This window comes from Fukomys damarensis, unplaced genomic scaffold (genome assembly GCF_012274545.1).
Source record: "Fukomys damarensis isolate Sample0158 unplaced genomic scaffold, DMR_v1.0_HiC HiC_scaffold_39, whole genome shotgun sequence".
Taxonomy (NCBI): domain Eukaryota; kingdom Metazoa; phylum Chordata; class Mammalia; order Rodentia; family Bathyergidae; genus Fukomys; species Fukomys damarensis.
The window spans coordinates 101,071,082-101,098,743 of NW_022900951.1; the positions used below are offsets into that span (position 1 = coordinate 101,071,082).

At 34.6% G+C, this 27,662-nt stretch overlaps 1 protein-coding gene and 1 pseudogene across 1 annotated transcript in view; both read right to left on the reverse strand.

Annotated features, from left to right (window-relative positions):
• The window catches only part of Tenm1 (teneurin transmembrane protein 1), a 788,119-nt gene that overhangs the window by 176,915 nt on the left and 583,542 nt on the right, over nt 1-27,662 (reverse strand). The window lies entirely within an intron of this gene.
• Nucleotides 6,858-7,573, reverse strand: LOC104850906 (annotated as a pseudogene).

Below are 27,662 nucleotides of genomic sequence, written 5' to 3' on the forward strand. Positions count from 1 at the left end.
TAGATATTCTGCTATAAATAAATATATATATATAAAATTATTAATTGTCCATTAAAATAAAATTTAAAAGATCAGGCAGTAAAAGAGCCACTATGAAAGACCACTGGGAAGAAGAAGAGAATGAGTGATTGGAGTAATTCCAGTGAAATTAGGGTGTAACTACAGAGCAAAGAGGACACCTTTTCAAGAAGGGAGCAATTAACTCTAATTCAAATTGCTGAGAAGTCATGTAAAACACATTTAGAGAAGGGCCCATTGAATTTATCAACATGGAAACTGTTGGTGACTATAGCAAGAGCTGTATTGATAAGCGGTAGTTATAAAGCCTGAGTGGAATGGATGAAAGAAAGAATGGAAAGCTCTTTTGGGGTTCATCAGGTTATAGGAAAAGTTCAATACTCAAAAAATATTTTTAAAAAGTGTGCCTTGGCTGGGTATTTAGCTCAGTGGTTCCGGTGCCTGCCTCGCAAGCACAAGGACCCAAGTTCATTCCCTGGTACTAGAAAAAAAAAAAAAGAAAGAAAATCAATATGACATAGTTTAATGGCTGGGGATTTAACTCAGTGGTTCTGCCACCTGCCTCACAAGCACAAGGACCTGAGTTTGATGCCCGGTACCAAAAAAAAAAAAAAAAAAAAAAAAAAGAGCGTAGCTCAAAATTTAAAAAGGGCTGGGGATATAGCGCAGTGCGGAGGTCCTGGGTTCAATCTCCAGTACTGAAAATTATCAATGCCTCTAAAAAAAAAAAAAAAAAAAAAAAAAAAGTGTGCCTTGGACTGACAAGTCATAGCTCCGACAGAATTATCCCAAAATACCCCCTGGATATATATGGATATACATGGATATAGAAATATCTGAATCTCTAATGAATAGTCTTGATTTATAATTTCAGTTCTTATAGTGAATATATGATTGTAATTCTACTTACCTTTATGGCCTTCCCTGAGACCCTAAAAACTGAACTGAAATGGCCTAAGATCAGCTAACTGCCCAAAACCAATCAAGTCAGAACTGACTAAAACAATTACAGGCAAACATTTTCTGTATATTTCTTTGCACAACTATAAATCTTAGACTTGGAGGCATGTATCATTCTGGGTTTTGCCTGAAAATAAGTGGACTAGCTGAACAGTATCAGCAAAATGGAAGGTCAGGCTATTCTTAAACCACCTCAATATAAAACCTTAGAAATATTGGGTATAAAGAAACAATTTTTAAAAATCCATGTCATAGCTCACTAAAAAGAAATCCTCAAGTGCCAGAGGCAGAGAATATTCTAAGCGCCAAAGTAGTAAGCATATGAGTCAATCCTCTGGCAGCCTTGAGGGTGATCAGAACCAATAATGACTAAGGGTTTGTGTATTTATTTCACAGAGAAAAGAGATGAGATCCTGGGTCCATTCTTGCAGAAAGTCAGGACCTTTGAAAGGCTACAATCTTGGTTTAATAATGACAAACTCTACCCGATGGCCCAGAGAGGTGGCAAGGAAGCGCTGAACACATTAAAAAAGTAATGATAGTAATAACTTAAAAAACAGGAGTTAGAATATAACATAGAACTAAAAAGTTATAATAATGATGCATAAGATGCAATGCTCTGAGCTAAATATTTGTAAAGCCTATATTAGGAGTTCGGGAAGAGATACTTTGTCAAGTATGCATATAAATACTTAAAGGTGTGATTCTATTTCTGGTAATACAGGCCAGAGTAATTTTTATTATTTCTTCCTGATGAGAACTAGAAAACATGGATAACATCTTTTTTGAAAGATATTAGAGTTCACAAAACAGTGATGAATTACTGTATCAAACTTCCAGGAGAAAAAGAAAACCAAGAGGGCTGAGCCCTAACTTCACGGATATTTTCCTGTGGTGTCTGTCAGTTATGGCAGAAGAAACTACAAAAAGCTCAGAAACTTGGCTGAGGTTGTCAGTCTCATGGTGAGGGGGTTGAATAGATAATAGCTAAGATATTTCCAGCATTGAAGAAACCATTAGATCAAATATATGAAGCAAAATGAAAGGTACAAAAAAGGGACAAATTCAAAACCATAGTCAAACTCTTTACTACCCCCCTCTCAATAACTGATATAACAAGAAAACAACAAACAGAAAGGCTTTAGAATTTTGACCAAAGTGATTAACAGATTTGATGTAACTGACATATAGAACAATGCAGTGTCTACAAAATCTATATAATTTTCAAATGCCTATAGAACATTTACAAGTAATAACCATATGTTGGGCTATAAAACAAATCTCAAAATATTTCAAAGTACTGAAATCATATATAGCTTGTTTTCTGCCTACTACAGCTTGAAATCAGTAACAGAATATGAATATAAAATCAACATATGTTTGAAAATCAAGAGTACACTTCTGAATAAACTATGAAACAAAGAAGAAATCATCATGAAAATTAAAAGTTTGAAATGAAAAACAGATGAAAGTACCATGTATAAAAATGAGTACACAATGAAATCCATGTGTATAGGAAATTTTATAAGATAGAAAGGAAAACCAATCCCAAAATAATGATCTAAGCATCCATTCTAAGAAATTAAATAAAGAGCAAAATATGGGGCTGGGGAATTAGCTCAGTGATTCTGCTGCCTGCCTCGCAAGCTCAAGGACCCGGGTTCGATCCCTGGTTCCAGGAAAAAAAAAAAAAAGAGAAAAGTAAGCTCAGAAAGTAGAATTTGATGATATACTCCTAAGTGATATAAATAAGGCACACATGTGTAAATACTGAATGGTCTCTCTGGTGTGAATAATCTGCAATAATACAGAAGATCCTAATAAGATTTCTGACACTGAGAAATGGTAAGAAAGGAGCTAAAGGTGTAGGGAAGATGGGACGGGTAGGGGAAGGGTAAAAAGGGAAAAGAAAAAAATGTGAGATAATGAAAAGATGGAAATAAAGTGGTTGTAGATGGGGAGGGGAGGAAGGGGTGAAGGGAGGGCAGGGGTAAGGGGAAAAAATGAGAACCAAGACCTGTCATGTAAAGGAACAAGATCCCAATAATGAATGTAACTGTACTGCATACCTAACATATACCAATAAACTCAATAAAAAGTAGAAGAAAATAGTAATTGTAAGAGCAGAAATAAATAGGATCACTGTAGAATGAAAAACAAAGCCAATGCTTCATGATTTGCATTGGCCAATAAAACTGAAAAATCTTCCTACACCAATATTAGAATAAAAAAGTATTTCTTGAAGGATATTACAAGTGACTTTTTGTCAGTACATCTAAAAATTTTGAAGAAATGGATAATTCTCAGAAAAACACAATTTAATTGATAACAATATAAGAAAAAAGGAAAACAATAGTTTCCATAAATAACCTTAATCCACAGTGAAGACTATGCCCACACAACTTCCAGTCTCAGATAACTGCACTTGTAAACATGCCAAACTTTCAAGGAGGAAAATTTGAATGAACTTTTTCAAAGAATAGAAAAAGAAAAGGTTTTCAATGGGCTTTATGAGATCAGCATAAGCTGGATATACAACGCCAACAAGCATGTTACAAGAAAAATATATGGACCAATAACACGTATACTGATGCAAAATTCTAAACAAAATATTAATGTTGAAAATCTAGTATTACATATGAAAAATTAGTATCTTAACCAACATTTGCTTATTTCAAGAATACAAGAATGGTTTAACATTTGAAAATCAGTCAATACAGTTAATCACATATATGAAATGAAATAGAAAACTCATGATTCTCCCCATGAATATATGAAAGTTATTTGAAAAAATACAAAAAATTTATTTATAATAATAAGGTATAGCAAATTAAGACTAAACGGAGCTTTAAATTTGGTAGGAATTAGCTACAAAATATCCACAGCAAATATATTTAATAATGAGATGTTCAAAACTTTTCTTATATTATTGAGGGTAAGCAGAGTCTTATTTTCTCATTTCTCTGCAGCTTAATTCTGAAGGTCCCAACAAGTGAAGTAATGTAAGAAAAAAATGTATAAACATTAAAAGGAATGAAGCTATCATTATTCAAAGATAGTACTATGTGCAAAGCCCTAAAATAATCAATATAAATAAGTTTTGAATTAATATATGAATTCATGAAGACATTTAGATACTAGACTAATATATGCATCTATATAACAACAGAAAACAATAAGGAAATTTTAAAATACTATTTAAAATTCTACCATGACATCAAAAAACCTAACAAAACTTGTGCAAGACATATATTAATAATATTAAACTTTATGCAAGAAATTAGGATAGACCTGGAAAAGAGTATTATGTTTTTGGATTGGAAGACTCAATTTGGAAGGATGCCATTTTTCCCCAAATTGTTCTGTAGATTCAATACCAATCAATACCTCAACAGATTTATGTGCATATATGTGTGTCTTTGTACATGTGCGAGGATTCTGAATAGCTAACGAAAGAAATATAACAAAGTGAGAAGATGTACTGCAGCTGAGAGTAAAATTCACTACAGAGTTATGTGAAACTGGACAGTGGGTATTATCATAATGTCAAATAGACCAAAGTTTTGCATATATAAGGATACTTGATTTATGGTAAAGATAGCACTATAGATGTGAAAAAAGACTATTATGTTAAATTAAATGGTTCTGGGAAACTGAATAGCTATTAGGAAAAAAAAAAATCTCTACCTCATCCTGTACATGAAATCAATTGCAGATAGAATGTGGTAAACATAAACCAACAAAGCTTCTCAAACAAAGCATAAGAAAATAATTTCTTGATATTAAGGTAGAAAAATTTAAGGAATACTTCAAAACTCTAACCATAACTGTGAAAGATAATAAATTGGACTACATAAAAAATAAGAACATTTTTGTTTTCTCAACTATGTTTTTTTTGTACGTTTTAGATATATGTAATGATCACATTCATCATAGGGGATTTGTATCGTTCATGATATATCTTGCTGCTTTTTTCCCCATTCCCCTTCCCTCTCTTCAGCCTTTCTTTCCCTCCTTATGTACAAAGGCTGTTTCCATTTTTTTCCTTCTATTCTTTTATTTTTGTCCCTTCCTTCTTTTCCCCCTCTCCCTCCCTTGTTTCCCTTCTCATTTGAACATTTTCTTCCCATTCCCCAATATCTATTATATATTTGAGTCCTTTCATCCACTTTCAGTTTTTCACACCAGGGAGAACAATGTGGTCTTTAAACATGTGCGCCTGCTTTATTTCACTTAGGAGTATGGTATCAAGGTGCCACGGAAATTTAAACAACAGAAATTTGACACATGGTTTTGGAGGCTAGAAGTATGGAATCAAAGTGTTGGCAGTTATTCCTTCTGAGGGCAGTGAGGAAAGATCTGTTTCACCTGATCCTCTCTTTTTGGTTTAAGTGGACACCTTCACATTCACATGGCATTGTCTTCATTAGTCTCCAAATCATCTCCAAATCTTCTCTCCATGAGAATATGAGCCATATGATGTTAAAGCCCGCCACAATCACCTCATTATTAGACTCATTAGCTATGTAAAGGCTTTATCTTCTAATAAGGTCATATGCTAAGGATCTAGGCATTAGAACTGCAACAAACAATTCAACCAATAGACACGTAAGAAAGTAAACAAGTTACTGCTCTCTTCAGAGCAGGAATATTACAGTAGAAATCATGTTTATAATGTACTTCATCAATTTGTTAACTGTCATTTGAATACTTGTATTATACAATAACACAATCCAAGTGACACAGTTCTCTGATATATACTTACACCATTTACACATGTATTACTTTTTTTTTCTAAAAGTAGAAATTCAGGAGACTATGCTTTCATGTTAAAATCCAAGGGGTTGCTTTTGCTGTTTTTATGTATAAAGCTTCTTTGTGAGTTAAGAAGTGTAGAACTACATTGGCCTGCTTGTTAGTATATTCATATAGCTCTAGCTTGGGTTTTCCTAATTTATATGCAGTGGCTTTATTCTTTTAAATATTGACCAAGTGATTTTATTGTGTGGTGGTAAGATTAAGTTGCATCTATAGCAGGCCAAATGCTGATGAGAGATGACAAATATACCCAGGGTTTCTGTTTTTGCTCCATAGTGACTTCAGAGCCATATACCCTTCCAGCTCATAAAACTATGCTATACCAGGTAAAATAAGCTTGGATGTACACCTCCAAAGGGCAACTGCTGGAACTACCTTTCATTTCAGGCACTTGCTGAAATGAGGTTTTTCTACATGAGCAGGGAGAATATGTTTGTTCTTTTTAGTGATCACAAGGCTCTAACAAAGAGAATTTTTGTTGTTGTTGTTGTTTTGAGATTATGTCTCGCTGTGCAGTTCAGGCTGGTCTGGAGCTGGCCTCAAACTTGAGCAATCCTCTGCCTCAGCCTCTTGAGTGCAGGGAGAGTACTGGGATTATAGGCCTGTGCCAACACACTTGGGGTAACAAAGAAGATTTTTTGGGGGCTTTTTTATTTTACATTTTTCAAAGACAATTAAAACATTGAAATGTTTAAGTGAATATGTAATTCATAAGGACTGAATGTAAATTAACCTAATATGACAAGGACTTTTGTGAGATTTTCAAGTTCTTGATCAAGTAATTAGTAGAAATGAATTTTAGAAATGCAGAACAATCTATGAGGAATAAATTATTACTGTGAGGGAGGACAAATAGGAATAGAAAAAGATGATGTCAAAATATAACTTTAGAAAGCTTGTAGGCAGGGAGCTGGGAATTCAACCCTAAATTGCAGTGTGTTTGCCAACCATGCTGAAGGCCTTGGGTTTGATCTTTAGCACCTCCATCCTCTCTTCTCATATACAAAAAAAACAAACCTTGTAGCTAACATGTTAATGTTATCAATAAAATGACTTTATATTTATTCTACCTGACCAGGTCTCTTGGACCCTTTCTCTGGAAATATATCTTGAAATATTAAAGTGATTACGAATGAAAAAAGCCACTAAAGTGACTAATATACTCAGGGCTTTGAACAAGTTGGGATAATACAGCAAGAGAAAAATTTCAGTATGTAATGCTACCCCAAAACCTGTCATTACTGTGATTATGGCTTCCTTGAGGTTTTCAGAAATGAGGAAGGCAAAACATGGAGCTGCACTGTTAGCTAAACTAAGGTACTCTGGTTTGGCTAGACTACCTTCTATCAGAGCAAACCCCCATCTGATCCATAAGCCATAAATTGGCTCCATAAGTCATCTAAGGAAAAGCTAATATAGGGATATAAGACTTTGTCATCACCACAATTAGTGGTGGGGCAATGAAAGGAATTCATCCTGTCAGGTAAATACAATGCTGGCTTTGGGCTTTTAGGCAGGTAAGTGATGGTGATTCATGGCCTGGCTGTTTCTGCTTCTTAAAGCTGCATGGGGACGTATGATAGCATTGTGCCTTAGTCATACACACTGGAAGTGAAGGAAAACACCGAGGTCTTGGAAACAAAGAGAAAAGATCCCACTGCAGAAATGCCTTGAGATAAAGTAGATTTGCTCTCCTGCTGGCTCCTAGTCTCATTGTGAAAGGACACTTCAGCATTTTTGAAGATGCTTGAGAAAACCTCTGAATGAAATGAAACATACTGGCCCCCACTGAAAGTCTTCTTTGGGAAGACAACAAGCAGTTCTGATTCACATATTTTTACATATATTAGTAGAGGGGCTGAATCAGAATCATGTTGCTCAGTTCAAAAGCCATAAATTCAACACTCAAGGGCCAGGGATTTAGCTCAGTGATTCTGGTTCCTGCCTCCAAAGCACAAGGGCCTGAGTTCAATCCCCGGTACAAAAACTACAACAACAACAACAACAACAAAATGTAAACACTCAGACCTGATACTTCCCAGCAGTATGCAGTCATGTGGTAAGCTGAGTTGCAGGAAGAACCAGTGACTCAAAAATTAACAACTTCTTATCAAAAGGCAGAGAAGAGACACGCTACAGATTGGTAGAATACATTCATAGCACAATGAACTGGAGTATGGAAAGAACTCCAAATTCATAATAAAAAGAATCCAAAAATAGGCATCAAAAATGAATATACACTTCTCAGATGAAGAAGTACAAATGGCAAATAAATATAGAAAAAACAGGGTTCAATACTACTGATCATTGGAGAGACACAAATGCAAACAACACTGAGATTTCACTTCATTCCAGAAAGAATGGCTATTATCAAGAAATCAACCAACAACAAATGCTGTGGGGAGAAAGGGACCTTTCTTTTCTCTTGGTGGGAGTGCAACCAATATGGAAATTAGTGTGGAGATTCCTGAGAAAAGTAGGATTGGAGGTCCCATTTGACCCAGCTATTCTCCTTCTGGGTATTTTCCCCAAAGAGTTAAAAACATCATATCACAGTGTTATATGTGCACCCATTGTATAACAGCACAGTTTGTAATAGCTAAATCTTGGAGACAGCCCAGATGCCCATCAATCAATGAATGGAAAAAGATGATTTTTTAATGTATATACAGTGGAGTACTACTCAGCCACACAGAAGGATAAACTTGTAACATTTGGAGGTAAATAGATGCATCTTGAGATTGAACTCTTAAGTGAAGTAAACTGGACACACATGTAAATATTGCATTGTTTCTCTGGCACGAGAAACTAAAAGGGTAAAGAAGGACCAAAATGTAGAACAGATATTGTGAAACAGGAAAAAAATACACAAAAGGAAAGGTGAAGTAGGAAGGGAGAATGGGGAAAGGAAGGAAAGGAAAAAAATGAGAAAAGAAGGGTGAAATGGAAACAAAGTTTGTAAATAAGGAGGGGAAGAGGGGTTGAAGAGAATGGAGGAGAATAGGAAGAAAAGAGGAATCAAGATACATCGTGTGCAGATACAAATTCCCTATGATGAATGTGATCATTATGTAGATCTAAATTGTACCAGTAAAATTAATAAAAAAGAAAAATGATAAAACAAACAAACAGATGTATGAGCTGTTGGAAAAATGGGCAAGAGACCTAACCAGGAACTACACAAGAGGGGATATACAAATGACCAAACTAGATGGAAAAATCCTTAGAATCATCATATAACAAGGAAGTACAAACTAAAATAATGATGAGATACCACTGTATACCCAAAAGAATGGTTAAAATTCAAATGACTGACAGAAACAGTAATAGGTTTTGGTGTTAATGTGCGGTCAAAGGAAATCGTATACCACAGGTGGTTGTGTAAACTGCACAACTGCTTTTGAAAACTAAAGTTATTCTCCAAAGTTATATATGTTTATGTATACTCTGTGACTTAGCAATTTAATTTATTAATATTTTCTCAACAGATTGCTAGTAAGACAATGTTCATCAAGATAGATACATAAAATTATTCACTGCAGAATTAATATTTACTAGAAAAAAACACCTCAAATATGCATTAGCAATAGAACCAATAATGAATTACTGTAATCATTTGAAACAATGACAAATTATAAAGAAGACGGATGCTTTATAGCAATATTTCATAATACAGCATGGATAAATATAAAAAAGTAATGTTAAATGAAAGAAATTACACAAAAAATCACACATGTATAAGATTCTATTAAAATTATCAAACAACAGGTAAATATTGAAGTTGGATTAGTTATCTTGGGAAAGAAAGTGGAAGGAAATTGGGAAATAGCATAAATGGTCCTTCTGGGGATAGTAGCCTGTATTTTTCCCTGGGTGGTGGTTAACAGGAATTTCATGCTTTGATAATTTATCCAGCTATATACATTGGTCTCCAGTTCTTTTTAAAATGTGTGTTACATTTTAATGGAATATTAAAAATTTAAGCATAACAACAAAAGAACAGCAGAATAAGTAACTATATCTAGAAGAGAGAGGAAAATAACAAAGGTAATCCATTCAACCAAGAAAAGAAAGGGAAGAAAAATCATAGAAACAAATAAATATTGGGAATAGGACGCATAAAAGAAGACGATAGGATATAAATTCAACATTAGTAATCCCAGTAAATAAAAACCAATTGAACTTAAAATTTCGAAGAAAGAGAATCTTGAACTGAATGAAAAAGACAATCTGATGAGTTCCTTCTGTTAAGAAGTGGTGTGACAAAACATACTAACAGAAAAACTACTAATGAAATGAAAAAGCACAGTAGAAGAAGAGCAGCTAAGATAAATGTGAGGTCACTATATTATAAGATGAACTAGACTTTATGGCATATAGTATTATTTTGGATAAAGACAGTCTTTACATAATGATAAAAGGAAAAACTCAACAAGAAGATGTAGCAAGCCAGACCTCATATAAAAATGTAACTTGAACACTATACACTTTCAAAACCTGACTTCTAGTACATAAAATGATTTTACAATACTTAATAAGGAAATTAGTGGAGATGTGGAAAATTCCATAGAGTAATAATTTTAATATAATGAATATCTACAGAATCCTAAGGCAATGACTATACAATATATATTATGTTAAAACACCACAAACAGTGGAAAAAGATCAGTCCACAAAGCATGTCTGAAGAAGTGGCAAAGATTCCACATCATATAAATCAAGTGGTTGCAGCAAAATATAATGAAATTAGAAATCAGTAAACAAAATGATAACAAGAGAAATATTCCATAAAAGTGTTGTTTAGTATATGTGCTGGTGAAGCACATATAGTAAAAGAAAACCTTTTTTATTTGGGGGAGCTGATGTTTTTGAGTTCTTTATATATTCTAGGTAATAGTCCTTTGAGGAGCAGCTGGTAAAGTAGAGTACTACTCAGACATAAAGAATGAGAGATTAGAGTCATTCATAGGAAAATGGATGCATATTGAAGCCATACTCTTAAGTGAAATAAATAAATCACACATGTATAAACACCGAATAGTTTCTCTGGTTGAAAAAGCTATAATTGTACATAAGATCCTAATGATATAACTGACAATGTGAAATAGGAAGAAAAGGGCTAAAGGTGTAGCAGGAAGGGTAGGGGAAAGGAAATAAGGGAAAAGAAAAAACATGAGGAAATGAAAAAATGGAAATAAAGTGTTTGTAAATAGGGAAGGGAGGAGGGTGTGAAGGGAGGTCAGGGACAAGGGTAAAAAATGAGAACCAAGACCCGTCATGTAAAGGTACAAGATCCCAATGATGAATGTAACTGTACTGTATCCCTAACATATACCAATAAACTCAATGAAAAAAACACTTTGAAATAATTAATTAGTTACATTTAAAATTATATTAAAAAACTTGTGTGATGCAGCTTAATAACTTAGAAGAAATTTACAGTTTTAAGCACACTTAACAGAAAAGAAGAACAGATGAAACTCAGGGAGCAAAGAGTCAAACTCCATAGTTTTGAAAAGGGCTCCACATGAGTACATGAAGGAAACAATGAAGGCAAGAGTGAAATGTAATGAAATTAGAAACAAACAACAGAGGAAAAGAGAATAAGAGAATGATGCTCACTTTGTGCCAAAAAGCCTGAAATCTGTGATGAAATGGTTATTTCCCCCCAAAAATGGACTTAAGAACAAATAGAAAATATGAATACGCCTTATATGTATTGAAAATGGTCAAGATGACTTTACAAGTATATCTTGCCAAAATTTCAATAGACAATCTCTCCGTAAAGTATACCACAAAATACAAAAGGGGTGGAGCTTTCTGAGTCATTGGTTCCTAAGTAGGGTAAGAAAAAGTTCAATCTTACTTACAAACATGGACACAAAAATCTCCAATAAAGTATCTGAAAATAAAACGAATAATACATTCACACACACACACACACACACACACACACACACCCTGCAAATTAGAGATCACAACTAAGTAAGCAGGAATGCTAAGATGATTTAACTTTAGAAAAATTTATCAGTGTAATTAACCATTGAATTAAACTTTCACTTTATTGTTTGTTTTTTGTTTCTTTGAAACAGGGTCTCACTATGTAGTTGAGACTGATCTGGAACTCACTGTGTAGCCCAGGCTGGTCTCAAACTCACAGCGATCCTCCTGCCTCAGCCTCCCGAGTGCTGGGCTTACAGGTGTGCGCCACCATGCCCAGCCTAATCTTTCACTTTAATCCATTTCAAAATAATTTAGGAAAAATTATAATTGTATATGCAGAAAGAACACTATCTAAAATTTCTTTCCTATTTATGATAGGATCTTCTATGAAATAGGACTATAAAGGGATTTATTGTATATGATAAAGTTTACTGACCAAAATCCTAGAGTAAGTATTATATCAAGTTATTAGAGAAATAGGGGTATTCCTCTTAAGATCAGAGGAAGTACAGTATGAGAATTAACTACTACTTCTAATTCAGTGTTGTACTAGATATCTTAGCTAGCACAACACAGCAACTGAAAATATAAAATGCATAATTATTGGGAAGGGAGAGAAAAAAACAATGCACCAATAAATTATGAAAAGTAGAAGAGAAGGTAACAAAGTTGCTAGATAAAAGGTTAAAAAAATCAGCATGCCTATATATCAGGGACAGGCAATTAGAATATGTAATTCTAAAAGACCTCATTCATAATGGTAGTAAATATAGAAAATACACTTTGTAGGGGCACAAGAGGACGAGTGACTGAGCGCTGAGCCCGAGTCCCAGAATGCTGGTTCTCATGGGATACAGGTGTCCCGAAAGCGACGCGCCAGAATTTGAGTTCCTCTTCTGCTCTTAGTAAACATGCCCCAAGTTCTTAAGTTATTCCAGTTACTAAGTGTTCCTGTTACTAGTAAACATTCCTTGTGGTTATAACAGATGTTCTCTTATCGAGATGTTCTGAATAATGTGCTTCCGCTTGTGCTGCCTTATCTTTACTGATACTCATTATGACTATGCTTCTTTATGTGTGTGCTCCTATAAAAGCGCTGACAGAAAGAATAAACTTTACCATTAGCTATCAGCTTTTGGTCATTCATTGCGTCCATGGTCATCTCCCCGAGTCCCCTCCTCTTTAAGGAGACCTCAACAACACTTCAATGATTTTCTAAATAAATATTTAAAACTTTGTTTAAGAACACATATAAAGACTCAATCAATGGTGAGGCATATTGTTCTGTATTCATGGCTCACAGACCTCAATATCATTAGGATGTCAATTTTCAGCTGCTAGTTCTATAAAGTTAAGGAAATTTTAGTTAAAGTCCTAACATTTTTTGTAGAGCCTGAAAACCTGATCCAAAAATCCATATGGAGCAGAATAGACCAGGAATACAAGAAAAGTTATTGGTTCATATTTGTTATGTCCTAATATTAATTTCCATTATTAGGAAAATGGTTAATGTGTGTTAGTATATTCATACAGTATAAAAATATATAAATTAACTTTGATAATGCAGATACAGATGCCTCCATATGGATAAACCTTAACATAATGAGGGCCAGGGATTTAGCTCAGTGGTGCTGTCACCTGCCTCTCAAATGTAAGATCCCAAGTTCGATCCCTGGTAACAACATCAATAACAACAAAAACACAAAACAAAACATGATGAAAGAAGAAAGCAAATCATTCGTATGACTTATAAACACATGTAGAATAATGCAATATATTTTATATATACATACATACATATTTGTAAGTCTAAAATGTGTATGAAAATGATTAATTTTAGGATAGTCACAGTTGAGCTCAAATACTAACTACACCGACTATTACACACTGTATATATGTATTAAAATACTACACTTTACTCATACTAATATGTATAATGAAAGTAATTTTTAATAAAAATCACTGGAAAGGATATATAAAGATGAGAAAAGTAGCATTTTACACCTGTTCATTATTTTATTTCATGTCTGAAATATTTAATAATTTATAAAACTAAAAATCAGTAAGAAACAACTGTCTAAGGGATGGCTGTATTGAATAAATAAAGACAGATAAAACTTAACCTAACTCTTGAAGTTAACACAAGTCTCTTCACAGAGAGAGCCAAAAACACCAGGCTAACTTAGTTTCAGCACCACAAGCAAACAGGTGGGAAGCAATATCCTCATGAGTAAGGGTATCCGCTAAGAAATATATTACTGCAGATGGAGCAGCAGATCTTAAACAATAAGCATCCCTGATTTTGAACTGTATCAACATTTCTGCAATTGTATCCAGTTTTAAATGGAGCTTTTGGACTGATTCTAAATTTTTCATTCCCAATCTTGTAATCAGCAGTGGGGTTAGTGTGGAGAAAAGACTAAAAGAAAACAAACTCTGGCAATTGTATAATTTATAAAAATGATAGAAATGATATTCTCTGTGATATATTTTGCCTCTTGAATAGTTCTATGTGTAATATTTTCTATCTGCTTGAAAATACATTAACATCACAGTCTTCAAAATATGACAAAAGAATGCTAAAATATAAACATTTGTCTGTGCAAATATATTGGAAAAGAACATGAAAAATATAAGCAGACACTTTAAAGTTCTACTGAGACATTTCATTTTTAATAAGTTTCTTTATATACATCAACAATGAATAGTTCTTGTATAAATTGAACTAGGATACAACTGGAACCCTTCTTTGTTGCATGCTGACAAAGAACAGCTTGATTAAATAGTAAATCCTTCATGGCCTCTGTCAGAATCTTTTCTTTTAGAGTTACTCTTAGACAAAATTTTCTAGTGAAGTAAATTCTATTATTCTAGACATTTCAGTTTTGCCCAATATTGGACAATGATCATACTGAGCATCCCACAATATTAAATCTGATTATCCAGTTCTAAAATATATATTTATGTAAAAATGTCAGTACTACTACATGACATTCTCAAAAAGGAAAGAATATCACTTATGTAATATTTGATAAAATATTAAGAAGGTATCACATATCCACTACTCCCCAATCCCGTAAGATCAATAAAAAAATCAAGACATTAGATGGGAGGGAAAGTCTATAACTGGAAATGACTAACTCAGCTTAACAGGTGGAAAAGTTTTTACAGTGTATATACCAGGTTCCTCACTAAAATCAAGGAATGAATCGACCATGATTAATACATATTGTTAATAACTAAAGTTTGTGTAGTCTATATTGTTTTACCAGGTATCTGAACCATTTTCATTTTACTACTTTCAATTACTTCTATTGCTCAGTAAAAGATATTCTACTACATACTGGGACTATTACAAGTCTCTGTTAATTTTACAGAATACATGTGTGCACACATGTGCATACATATACATACAAGCACATACACAATGCATTCATGTATGGTTCTTGTAACCCTGAACAATAATATTTAAATGTATTAGTTGATGACGTATCATATCTATTTCATTTTTTAAATTTTATTTTTGCAGTACTAGGGATTGAACCGAGGCCTCATACATACTAGGCAAGCACTCCATCGCTGAGCTATAGCTCCAGAACTTTTTTTTTTTTTTTTAACAAGATCTCAATAAGTTGCCTGGGCTGGCCTCACACTTTTAATTCTTTTACCTTAGTTTCCTGAGTGGCCAGGATCACAGTGCATAGCCCCATGCCCACCAGTTTCTGTTTGTATTACATACTATTAATTAAACTCAAGAAAACCTTTCTCAATTCTTACAAGTACCATGCTATGACATAGATGTGGTTTCACCAAGAACTATATATTATATTTCCTGTGTGCTATGGCTTGGATCTTGAATATCTCCTCAATGCTTATGTGTTAAAAGATCGGTGCTTAACTTGGTGCTATTGGTACCAGTGAAAAATTGAAAAGGTAGGGCCTAGTGGGAGATTTAGGCCATAGTGGCCATGCCCTCCAGGGGAATTGTGAGAACCTGGTCTCTTCCTCTTTCTCTTTTAATTCCCTGGCCATGAACTGAACAGTTTTGTGTCACTCTCACTGCTGCCATAATGTGCTTCTTTCCCATAGGATCAAAAGCAACAGAGATAATTAGTCACAGACCAAATCCTCAAACACAGTGAGCCAAAATAAAATTTTTCTCTCTGTAAGTTGATTGTCTCAGGTAGCTCATACATTACAGTGACAGAAAGCTGACTGAAGTACTGTGTTTGGGACATAAAGTATATTTCATTTTAACACAAAAAACTATGACAAAGGCATGACAGTTGTTCCTCAGCCTCAACATCACAATGGCTCCTCAATACATTTTCATAGTCTTAACATTGCCTTACATCACAACAACATGACTGAAGCAGGTACAAATTTTCAGCGAGCTCTATCTGCCCAAATAGCAACATATAAGCAGCAGTAAGAGCAGCAAGAGCAACAACATTACCACACTCCAGCCTATACACAATCTGGAGTCTCAAATTCCTGATGAATAAGAACAAAAATCCAAAAGGAGTACATTTTTGAAGACTCAGCATTGCAATGACTTTTAGTTTAAAATTTCATGGATCTTGGTTAACACATATGGCCTTAGATTTCCTTTATAAATGGTCAACCGTTCTTTGATTGATAGGAAAAACCTGACAAGACAGAAAAATCCAAACCTGACTTACAACTTTTGAATGCAACAAAATAGTTAGCAGGCTTTTTCACTATATAGAAGTTTTCTTTTGGAGTCAGTACTGTTTCTTTGTTTGCTAAATACAACATTCCCCTCTAAATCTAGATGTCATCTTTTGTGTAGTTTAGTGATCAGAAAGTGGAACTTTTGAGGATGAAAGAAATCCCTACTCATTCATGGCACAGGGTGTGAAACTGTGTTTCAATCCTTTAATTATGATCTTTTGATTATGAACTCTTGCCCATCCATCAGCATGGCCAATGCTAAAGAATGTTGAACTGTAGACATTTCTTACAAATGCCTATAACTGGATCCACCTGGTTAAAAATTGTCGCAGTAAAATATCACCCCTAAGAAGGAATTAACAATTTTTGGAGCTCATAGTCTATCATTATTAGTAGTCCATGTGGTGTGAGCTGATTATTTAGCCAATGAAAGTGTGTTTTGGTTTATTCACAGTTTTTAGCTTTGAATTTCTTAGCAGCATTGCCATCTACTTGCAGTTTGTGACCACTTGAAAAGACAAGCCTAACTGTACACAACAACTGCCGTAAAAGTTATTGCTACATCTTCACACAATTGGCTATTTTAAAAGTGTTTCTTCATAAGCTGGAAAGCGACTCTTTATATAAAATACTTGGCACTCTTTTGTCATAATTTCGTACAATGTTAAAATTGCACTAGGGAAAATTTTCTCTCCATTTACTGATACTTTATGTACTTTTTCGTCTCAACAATTTCTGACAACATTACCTCTTCTGTCTGCAAAATGATTTTTTGTCAATTCCCTCAATGCAAAAGGACATTTCCTGTATAGTGTTCTTATAAGGTAATAAGCCACTCCATTTAGCACGCAGGTTTCCACATTCCCCCATGCTCTACAAATGACAGATTGAGAGAACTTCAGAAACATATGGCGGCTCCAAAACACATCTGATGCATACTTGAGTGGAGAAGCCAAAGCTGTTTATTGGAAGGACACTTCATGCCGGCTGAAAAACTTCTCTGAATAGAAAAGAGCTCACAGCATTGTCTCATCCTTCCCACCATTCAACACTCATGTTAAGGACTTTCCATGCTTTAGAAAATGAAGTCTAAATGGAGTGTGTGAGAGAGACAGTACTAGCAATCATGAGCCAACCTGTGTAACTGTGGAAGACTGCTGCATCCTTAACGTGCTCAAGGCATTATAAAGGCATATAAAACAGCTCTCCATCAAAGTTTCGGGCAAGGGCTGCATACATATTTACAGAGCTGCCATCATTGCCCAGCAGACTATGCATCCACAATTTATATTTACCCCTATAAATAAATATGACAAGGAGAAAAGAAATATAAAGAACTCAGAGTCCACAAACTACTCAGCCTGAAAATGACAATGGTACATGAATACCCTTATATAACATTCGGAAGCACAACTTATTGGCATTTAATTCATTTAAAATGTTTCTTAATTTATCCTTTTACTCCAAGGAAATTAACAAAATGTTTCAAAGGTTGTTAGTGTCATCTGAACTTTAAAAGACATGCTTTATATTGTTCCTAAACCCGGCCACACCCATTTTTAAAGGATTGATAACAGAATAAAGAATTTGACTTCACATCTCTACTGTCCCATGATAGGAATATTTTAGTGGGGTCATACCATAATGCAGGAAATATATGTGTAAGTAATGTACTAATGCAGTTGTATTTAGACAAATGCAAAATCCTTGACATACTCTCAAAGTCACATGTAGGATGCTATGCTTTTCTATCTGGCTGGGCTGCTAGCACATAAAATCAATGTTTATAATATATTTTTAAATTTCTACTCATAAACAAGTTATTTCTCTGGACTTCACTATATTTTGTTAATATCATAATATTCCTGGTTTCCAAGACAGAGAGAACTTTGGCTATAAGCTTTCATCTTTTGCCTATTCCTTTTGTCTTCTTGAGTCTTGTAATCGTTTCTAACTAGGTATTTCAATTGTTTTCAGTTCTCTCTCTCTCTCTCTCTCTCTCTCTACTATATTTCTTCCTGGTCAAATCTGGCCTCTGAATCTTTATCTTCTGTCCTGAAATCTTAGTTTAGCCATTGAATAGCTACATAAACTTAAACAAGATAATTTTTCTGTGCTTTGATTTCTCATCTGTAAAATTAAACTGTTATAAAGTTCAAATGACTAAATACATATAAAGTCCTTACAGCAGTGCTGGGTACATAAGTGCTATATTACTGTTAGCAATTATGGTCATCTTTGTTTCTAATATACATTCTATTCGAAATTCATTAATTTTATTGGTACATTTTAGGTATACAATATGCTGACATTCATTATTGGAAATTTGTACCTTTGTACAAAATATCTTAGTTCTTATGTTTCTCCTGATTCCCTGCTCTCCTTTCAACCTCTCCTCCCCTCCCTATTTATATAGACTTCATTTCCCTTTTTCCTTTTCTCATATTTATTCCTTTCCCTTCTTCCTTTGCCAGCTCCCTCCCACTTCCCCTTCCCCTTTGGACCATTACTTTCTATTTCACATTTATTTTTTATACATTATGGTCCTTATTTACACTTTCAATTTCTCATATCAGAGGAAACTATTTGATATTTACACATGCATGCCCTATTTATTTCACATAAGAGTATCACCTCAGTATGCATCTATTTAGCTATAATACCTCTAATTTCTCATTCTTTATGGCTCCATTTTATTAAAAAAAATTTCCTTATCCAGTCTCCAGTTGATGGGCATTTGGACTGTTTCCAAGTTTTAGCTATTACATGCTGTGCCGCTATAAACAAGGGTGGGTGCACATATAGTGCTGTAGTATGATTCTTTTAATTCTTTTGGGAAGATACCAGGCAGGGGAATAGCTGGGTTAAATGGGACCTCTAATCCTAATTTTTAAAGGTATGTCCATACTGATTTCCAGAGGGGTTGTACCAGTCTACTCTCCCCCAAGCAATGGAGAAGGGTTCCTTTTCCGTCACAGCCCCACCAGCATTTGCTATTGGTTGATTTCCTGGTAGCAGCCATTCTTTCTAGGGTGCAGTGCAATTTCAGCGTTGTTTTCATTTTCATCTCTTGAATGACCAGTGAGTGATGTTGAACACATTTTCAAATGTTTATTTGCTATTTCTACTTATTTGTCTGACAAATGTCTGTTTTTTTCAGGTGCCCATTTTTGGATTGGGTCTTTAAGAGATCTGATTTTTATAAGTTCTTTATATAGTTTAGATAGTAGACCTTTGAGGAACACCTGGTAAAAATTTTTCCCACAGAGTAGGTTGTCTCTTGACACTCTTTGTGGTTTTTCATGCTGTGTAGAAGCTTTTAAATAAGAAGAGATACCACTTGTTGATTCTTTCTGCTACTTCATGTATTACTGAGGTTTTGTTCATGAAATCTTTTCCTATGCTAGTGTCTTCAAGAGTTCTACCTAACCTCTCTTCCAGCTGGTCTGCATCTTCTAATCTGTTCCACTGGTTCTCAGGTCTGTTTCTCTGCCAGAAACATGCTGTTTGGTTTTTTTTTTTTTCAATCACAGTAGCTTTGTAGTAGTTTTCAAAGTGGGGGTTATGATACCCTTACCTTGTTTTTGTTGCATAGAATTGCTTTTGCTATGTTAGGTCTCTTCTGTTTCCAAGTGAGTTTTTGGATTGTTTTCTCAAGTTCTGTGAAGTAAAGTGTTGTAATTTCAATTGGGTTTGCATTGAATCTAGACAGCAGTTTTGTAAGTATGGACATTTTCATTATATTGGTTCTTCCTACTCAGGAGCAAGGGATGCCTTTCTATTTTCTGACATCTTCTTTGAACTGTTTTTTCAGAGAGCTATAGTTTTCAGTGTAGAGGTCTTTGATTTCTTTATGTTGATTCCTCGGTATTTCATTTTGTTGTTTTGGAAGCTATTGTGAAAGGAGTTTTTTCTCCAGTTTCTTTCTCAGTGAGTCTGTTCATGTACAGAAAGGCTATTGACTTTTGTATGTTGAATTTGTATCCAGCTACTCTACTGAATTTGGCTATTGAGTCTAGAAGACTTTTGGTGGAATTCTTGAGGGTTTCTATATAGAGTATCAGGTCACTTGCAAATAATAACATTTTAACTTCTTTGTTTCCTATTTTTATTCCTTTTATTTCTTTCTCTTCTGTAATTGTTGTGGTTAATCTTTCCAAAACTATATTGAACAAGAGTACTGATAGTGGACACCCTTGTTCCCAATTTTAGTGTGAAGGATATCAGTTTTCGACCATTTAGTATGATATTGGCTGTTGGTTTTTGATAGATAGCTTTTATCAGGTTGAGAAAGAGACTGTCTATTTCAGTTTTCTGTAGTTTTTTTTTTTACAATGAATGTGCTGAATTATGTTGAACACTTATTCTCCATCTATTGAGATGATCATATGGTTTTGGTCTTTGATCTCTTAAAATAGTATATAACATTTACTGATTTGCATATGTTCAATCATCCTTGCATCTCTGGGATGAATCCCATTTGGTCAGGGTGTATGATCTTCTTGATAATCTGCATTCTTTTTGCCAGTATCTTATTGAGGAATTTTGCATGTATGTTCATTAGTGAGATTGGCCTATAGTTCTCTTTTTGAGTTGGGTCTTTCTCTGCTTTGGCAATCAAGGTGATACTTGCTTCCAGGATAGAATTTGCAAGTATTGCTTCCCTTTCAATTTCTTGAAGAATTTAAACAGTAGTGACAATAGTTCTTCTATAAATGTCTTGTAGAATTAAGTAGTGAAGACATCAGGAGCTTTGCTTTTCTTCATTGGTATGTTTCTAATTACATTTTCAATTTTGGTGGTTGATATTGGGTTTTTCAGAATTTTTAGGTCTTCTTCATTCAACTTGGGTAATTCATATGTATCTAGAAATCTGTCCATTTCTTCAGTGCTTTTCATCTTATTGGCATATAGGTTCTCAAAGTAGGTGTTGATAATTCTCTGGATTTCTGCTGGGTCCATTGTAATTTCACCCTTTTTATTCCTAATTGCATGAATTTGGTTCTTTTCTTTCCATTTTTGGATAAGTTTGGCTAGGGGTTTGTCAATTTTGTTTATTCTTTCAAAGAACCAACTCTTCATTGATTTTTTTTGTATTGTTCTCTTAGTCTCCATTGTATGATTTCTGCTCTGATCTTTATAATTTTCTTCCTTGTATAAGCTTTGGATTTATCCTCCTCTTCTTCTAGAAACTTGAGGTTCAGCTTTAGGTTGCTTATATATTGAGTATTCACTGCTATGAATTTCCCTAGTAAGGCTGCTTTCACTCTGTCCCATAGATTCCTATATGTTATAATGGCATGGTCATTTAATTGTAGAAGCTGTCTTATTTCTTCTTTAATTTCCTCTGTGACCCACTGGTTGTCCAGAAGTGTGTTGTTTAATTTCCATGTGTTTATGAAACCTTCTTATGGTTTATTTTGCTATTGATCTCCAATTTCTTTTTTTTTTTTTTTGATACCGGGGATTGAACCCAGGTCCTTGCGCTTACAAGGCATGCCACCGAACTGCTGAGCTAAATCCCTGGCCCCATGATCTCCAATTTCATTGTGCTATGGTCTGATAATATACAGGAGAAAACCTCAGTTCCTTTGCACTTATTTAAACATGTTCTATGAGCAACCATGTGGTCTATTTTGGAGAACAATCCATGTGCAGCTAAAAAGGATGTGTACTCTGATTTTGTGGAATGAAACACTCTGTAAACAGCTGTTGAGCCCATCTGTTCAAGAGTTTGGTTGAGTTCTAGTATTTCATTGTTATTTTTTGTCTAGTTGATCTGTTTGTGACAGTGGGGTATTGAGGTCTCCCACTACTATTGTATTAGTGCTTATTTAATTTTTCATGTGTTATTATTGGTTTTATATAGTTCGCTGCAGTAGTATTTGGTACATATATATTGATTGTCTTCTCTTCCTCTTGGATTTTTCCCTTTACAAGGATGTAGTGGCCTTCTTTGTCTCTCTTCATCAGTGTTGGTTTGAAATCCATTTGATATGCAAACAGGATAGCTAATCCTACTTTTCTATGTGGGCTCCTGTCTTGTGGAGTATTGTTTTCTACCTTTAACTTTCAGTCTATGAGTTTCTTTTTGAATTAATTGTGTTTCTTGTATACAGCATATTGTTAGATCTTGGTTCTTGACCCTTCCTGCCAGTTTATTTCTTTTGATTGGTGAATTAAGACTATTAACATTGATGGTTATAACTGATATGTATTGACTTATCCTTGTCGTTATCTTTTCCTGTTGTTGGATCCTCCCCCTTTCCATTTAATTTGTTATCTTGCCTTATGGATTCATTCTGCTGGGCTTCCTGGGGTTGTGATCCTCATTGTCTTTCCCTAGATATTGTTTAAATTTTTTTTGGAGAGCTGGTTTGTTATTCATGATGTTCCTCCGGTGATCTTTGTCATGAAAGTATCTTATTTCCCCATCAATTTTGAAAGATAGTTTTACAGGGTACATCAATCTGGTTTGGAGGTTGTTTTCTTTTCAGGCTTGAAATACTTCAAGTCAGGCTCTTCTTGCTTTGAGGGTTTGTGTTGAGAAGTCTGCTGTGATTCTGATGGACTTTCTTTTGTATGTGATTTGTTTCTTTTCTCTAGCTGCTTGCAACATTTGGTTCTTCTGTTGAGTTTCTGGAATCTTAACTATTATATGCCTAGGTGTAGATTTTTTTTTTAATCCTGGCTAGTTCAAGTCCTATATGCCTCATTTATCTGTATGTCAAATTCTTTCCCCCTGCTTGGGAAGTTTTCTGCCATTACATCTTTGAATAGATTTTTTAAAAATGTTGTTTGCACTCTCTCCTGTTACTTCATTGACTCCGATCAGTCTTAACGTTATTCTTCTTTGCATCATCTAATCTCACAGCTGCTGGATTGATTTCTTGTGGCCCCTTATTATTTTAATAAATTTTTCTTTTTCTGTGCACTAATTGCAATCTTGTCTTCTATATCTGATATTCTGTCCTAACATTGGCTCATTCTGCTGTGTAAACTTTCAAAGGACTTTTTAATCTGGAAATCTGTTTGCATCAGCTTTATGGATTCCATTTGTTTCCTATGATGGGATTGCATCATATTCCTCAGCTCCTCTATTTTTTAAAAATCTGTGTCTGCTCTAGAGTTGTCTTGCACTATGGACACAGTCTCTGTTGTTATCTGAGCAATTATTTCTGATTTCATTTTTCCCAGATCCTTTTTCCTTGCCAGTTCAGGGAGTCGGCATGATTCAGTATCAGATCGTTCCATCTTGTTGCCCTTTGGGGTTTCCTTAGGTGATCTGGAAGTCTGGTTATGAGACTTGTTTATGTGTCTTCTCATTTCAACAGATGCAGCATGCTGTGCTTTTGTTGAGGGGACTTTTTGCTAGCCCAGTAGTGTTTAATTCTCAACAAGCTACTGAGAGGCTTTTTCTCTGGTGCACACCACTGTGTCAATTCCGGGGTCAAAATGGTGGACTTCTGGATTCCTGCCCTGCCCTGTTGTCTGGGTAGTGTTCTAGGTGGGGCCTGTGCACACTTGTTATGGTACCTGGGTGTGCTTCTGGCTGGGGCCTGATCCCCTGTGTAGCTGTCGTCTGGGAGGGCCTTTGGCTAGGGGCTGTATACCTGAGTTGCTTGACTCTGAGGGGTTTCTGGCTATGGCAGCACACACTTACCAATGCTGCCTGGGTTGGCCTAAGGCTGTGGCCTAGGGGCTTGGGCAGCTGTTTTCCATGCAAGCCTTTGACATGGCCTGTGTGCCCAAACTGCTGGTGTCTTGGCAGTGCTCTGGCTGGGACCTTGGAAATCATGCTACTGTTGTTCATGGCAGCTTCTGGTTGGAGTCCTCTAATATACATTCTAATACCTTAATCATGTTTTTTTCTGGGCTATCAGCACAAAGCAGATATGCTAAGAGGCAAAATAAGAAAACAAGGGCAAAGCACGGGCACTACAATCCTGGAATTACTTCAAGTTATTCTACAAAGCTATAGTAATAAAAAAGCATGGTAGTGGCAAAAAACAAACAGATAAATAAATAAAAACCAAAAATAGACCTTTGGATCACTGGAAGAGAATAAAACATCAGAAATATCTTCAGGCATACTCAGCTATGCTATCTTTGACAAAGGGTTTAAATCCCCTCACTGGAGGAAAGATAGCCTCTTCAACAAATGATGCTGGGGAAACTGACTTATCTACATGCCAAAAATTGAACCTAGCTCCATATCTCCCCATGCACTAAACTAAAATAAAAATGAATCAAAGATCTTAACATTAGAAAAGAAACAGTCTGCTGGAAGAGAAAATAGGTGAAATTGGTGAAGACCTAGGTGTAGGCAAAGACTATCTGAACAAAACTTTGGTTGCATATGAAATAATACCAAGAATCAAAAAATGGGATCACATCAAATTAAAAACCTTCTGCACAGCAAAGAAACCACTAACAGAGTGAAGAGATACAGAATGGGAATTTCTTGCAAGCTGCTTCTCAGACAAGGAGCAGTAATATCTAGAATACAAAAGAACTAAAAAAGTTAGACTCCTCAAATATAAAGACCCAATAAAAAATGGGAATCTGAAATGAACAGACATTTCTCAGATGAAGAAATACAAATGGCCAATAGATATATGAAAAAATATTCAATATCACTGTTCATTGGAGAGATACAAATTAAAACATGCAGATTCCTTCTCACTCCAAAAACAGTGGCTACCATCAAGATATCAACCAATAGGGCTGGGGCTTTAGCTCAGTGGCACTGTCTCTGCCTCACAAGCACAGGGTCCTAAATTTGATCACTGGTACAAAAAAAAGAGAGATATCAATCAATAACAAATGCTGATGAGGCTATAGAAATAAAGGAACCATTCTTCATTGTTGATGAGAGTGTAAAATGATACAACCCCTATGGAAATCAGTATAGATTTTCCTCAAATAACTAAACATAGAAATTCCATTTGATCAAGCTATTCCCCTTCTAGGTATCTTCCCCAAATAGTTAAAATATCACACCACAGTGATGTATGCATATCCATGTTTACAACAGCAGACTTCATAATAGCTAAATCTTGGAAGCATCCTATATGTCTGTCTACAGATGACTAGATAAAGAAAATGTGGTATTTATACACAATGAAATTTTACTCTGCTATAAAGAAGGACAAACTTAAGTCATTTGTAGGAAAATGGTCCTTAAAAGTTAGATTCTCAATTTCAAAAGAGAGGAGAACTTCCTTCCCATTCTGCTGGCAGCCAGCTCCTTGGGAATATATTTTTCCACTAGTGCTTGTATGCACCTCTAAGACTATCAACTAAAAAAAAAATGTCCTTTACATTGAAACAAGGTGAAACTATTTAAAATTTGCACAGAAAGTAAATCGTAAGTATTCTCACATCACATAGAAAGTATGTGAGATGAGTGAACATTAACTAACTTGTCACAATCATTTCACTATGTATAGGTATATCAAATCATCAGATGGTACATGCTAAATGTATACACTGTTATTTGTGAATTATGCCTCAACAAAGCTGGAACAAAGAAATAATTTGACGTGTGACTGACTAGTAAGTTCATTATATGAAATACTCCTTTATAAAATAAAACCTATGGGTTCACTTGAAAATTATAGAAAATATTCATGAATAAAATATATGTTGATAATTTATATTAGGAGTGAAGATATCCCCTTAATCTTTTTAATTTTAGCAGCTAAGTCCAGGCGGAGGTTTATTTTATTGGCTCCTGCAAAAAGTACTGAAAGTCAAAATTCTTATTTAGCTTTAAATATATTCAACCACATTTCAGACTTTCCTTAACAAGCTTAAATATTAAAATAGCTTTTAAAAATGAGCATATAAAATAAACAAATCATCTTTATCATGAAAGCACTCTGATTTTATGTCCTCTGCATATTTAAATGATGACCCTTTTAAAAGTTATCCAAACCTTGTAACTGTCAAAATCTTAACTTTCCACTTTTTAATAAAAATGATTTCCATAAAGATTAGAAATTAATCTAACCTGACTCTCAAACTTAATGTAGTTTAGTGCTAGAAGCTGTAAAAAGTCACCTATCTAGGTTTAATAAAGAAAGTTTTTTTCAATTTAAATATACATTGCATTTAATAAACTTGCATGATAATTTCAACAGTGTTCATAGATTCTTTAAATTGCCTTCTTGCTATGTCCAGGATACAATCCAATTTCATTTTTCAGCAACTGAGTTAAGAAAAGTTTTCAACAGCACAAAGTAATTTCTAATTTCTAAGTGACACAAAGTGAAATGATTAGAAGCTAGCCAATGAGGTTGCACTGATTCTTGGCTTGAATAGTTTGTGTATATTTATGTAACCCTAAAATATTTGACTATTTGAATATGTATCAATCTTTGATGGAAATATTTATCTTTTACCCAAATATCTGTCATTGTGAACACCAGCTTTCTATTCTCTTTCCTTCTTTCTAGCTTTCTATCCATTCATAGAACTCATAAATATTTGTTAGGTGTGTTCCATGAGTAAAGCATTAGAAATATAGTAAACAAAGACAGATATGGCCTCTGCCTTCTTGGAGCATGAAATCTACTGCATAAACACTCAAAGAAATTTGTAACTAGTAATAGAAAAATACTATGAAGGAGCAATGCAGAGTGCAATGGGAAATGATAACAGTGATCTGATTTGGGAATGTCGGGATTTTGACTTCTTCTAGGCCCTGAAATTTAAATTTAAACCTACAGGATGCATATATGGTGATGGAGGAAATTAAATGTATATTATGTGTCTCAAGCAGTGTAAGCACAAGATAGAAAGTTATAAGATGGAACTGAAGAAGCAGACAAAGGTCAAATGATTCAGGGTCTTGCAGACCATGCTAAGATTTTTAGACTTTATTGAAATAGCAACCGCAAAATATGAAAAGATAGGTAGAAACAAAAATCAGACTTGTATTAAAGTTTCTTTAGATATAATATAGAGCATGGGGTAGAAAGAAGAGGAGAAAATTTAGGAGATTACTCTTAAGAGTCTTAGTGAGAGACAATGGTTGCTATAGTTAAGGAGGAGACAATATAAGCATAGAGAAATGGATGATCTCAAAATATTTTTAAGAGCTAGACTTATAAGACTTGGTGAATGATTAGCTCAAAGGGATGAAGGTAATGGGTGGAGATGCCCTAAATGCTATATAGGTTTGGCTTGGGCACCAACTTTGCTGGCACTTATGTTACTTTTAT